Here is a 1,853-nt window from a genome sequence, read left to right as displayed (position 1 = left end):
GTATTCATGTGAAATTCCAATATAAAGTTAGACGACATTCCTCCCCTGGGTGAAGAAAACTTCTCCCGTTATTTTTAACGAGCAGAAAGAGGGACAAAACTGCTCAGATGAAAAGGGATCAGGGCATGATGATGATAATGACGAGATATTATAGCTGGACCCATTGTGGTCCTGATTACATATGATTTCTTTTCTCTTTTTTTTAAGCATCTACCCCTTTTTTTCCCCCCCAAGATAGTTTCACTGAATCACTTCACCCAGAGAGGAGGCAGTAATGATTGAAATCACCTGGCAGAGTGTTTGATTGCTGTGAAATCTTGCATAATTGGCCCTCTGCAGCACGTGGCTGCCCATCCCTGCTCCTGCTCCAGCTTTTTGGAAGAGATAGGGAAACTCTCCACGCTGTGTTTTCCCAGTGAGAATTAACTGTACACACATCCATCCATCTCTTTCGCGTTCCTATTATGGACATCATATCCCTCTGATTCTTCAGGTAAGCTACCTAAAGCCTACTTAGACGCTTGCGTAGCAACAAGACGAAGCAACAGTGCTTGCGCCCTCGTTCTTGTGAAGCTGATGAACTGTTATGGGTTGGCTGAGTTCTTTATCTCTGTGCGTGAGATACAAGAGGCACTTGAGCTCCCTCACACCCAGCCATGTCCCCCATCATACGCTGAACCACGGCCAGTTATGCTGATGAGGTCATTAACTAAGCTAATGAATGCGATACATGGCATATGTTGACATAGTTGTTTTCGAGAATCATGCAGCTGTATTAATATTAACTACCTATCTTAAAGCATGCGGGCACGAGGGAGCTACAGCTAATTTATTCTCATTAATATCCAAATGTATGCAGCCAGATTCTGAACAAAAATCAGTGCCAATTATCTGCTCCATAGGGGACGGCTGCTGTTTGCAAGTGTGACCTTCATTCCAAGTGATGCCTGTGTTCAAATGAGCGCGCCACCCCTGTCTCTACATGTGGACACACGTGTACGGCACATGCCAACATCCCAACATCTGATGCTGTAGAGCCCGGTGAGACTCTTGTCGGGAGCTGGGTTACTTTGAAGATGCATTCAGATACCTTCAATAATTACCTGTTTCAAAATTACAATCCATTACAGCTTTTTTTTTTCTGTCATTTTACAGGAATGCAGTTACCTTTTTTGTAATACTGCTAACATGATGCTGTTAATGTATTCTGTTACTCCCCAAGCTGAAAATAAATAAATAACTTGTAGTTAATCATCATTGAACACTTAGTATCTAAATGAGTCTGCTGTATCTTTATTTCATCAAAAACCTGTTGAAACCAAAGGAGTTCAACACTCCAAGTCACAAAAGTCCTGTTCACAGACAGAGGTCCTTAAAGCACCACCACCACTGTTGTAAATATAAATCCAGTTCTATTACAATTTTTCAAAAGCAATGTAATTACAAACAAAACTCCCTACATTGTAACACTGAAGTAAACATGCATGTAAAGCTGTGGTCCGACCCTCTCACCGAAGTTACGTGGTGCAGAAACAAGTGACAGCGGGGCGGAGAGGCTGAGACAGAGACACCATTCACTCTATTACAAGATGCTGAACCATCAACATGATGATGAAGCTGTTAGTTTAGGGTTAAACGGTACAAAATGTTGCTTTAGGTCCCAGCGGGTAGTGAAGCCTCCCAGCTTGTACACCAGTCTAACAGATGTATGGATTTCTGTCTCATGTGGGCTCTTGCAGCGGCACTGGTGGTAGTGTGTTTTTGACACTGATGCAAAGGCATGGTTTATGTGTAGTTTAAAGACGTGCTAGACGTGCTGTAGAAAATCCAACCAAAAAACAAACTGAGGTCCA

General features: G+C 42.6%; 1 long non-coding RNA gene across 1 annotated transcript; it reads left to right on the top strand.

Moving 5' to 3' along the window:
* The first annotated feature begins 330 nt into the window (after positions 1-330).
* On the top strand, positions 331-1,271 carry LOC119024670. Its single transcript, XR_005076564.1, has 3 exons — positions 331-493; positions 903-1,041; positions 1,156-1,271. It is a non-coding gene; the product is annotated as an uncharacterized LOC119024670 (long non-coding RNA).
* The last annotated feature ends 582 nt before the right edge of the window (positions 1,272-1,853 follow it).

The sequence above is a fragment of the Acanthopagrus latus genome, chromosome 8 (assembly GCF_904848185.1).
Source record: "Acanthopagrus latus isolate v.2019 chromosome 8, fAcaLat1.1, whole genome shotgun sequence".
NCBI classification, from domain to species: domain Eukaryota; kingdom Metazoa; phylum Chordata; class Actinopteri; order Spariformes; family Sparidae; genus Acanthopagrus; species Acanthopagrus latus.
This window is presented reverse-complemented; position numbering and strand designations above follow the sequence as displayed.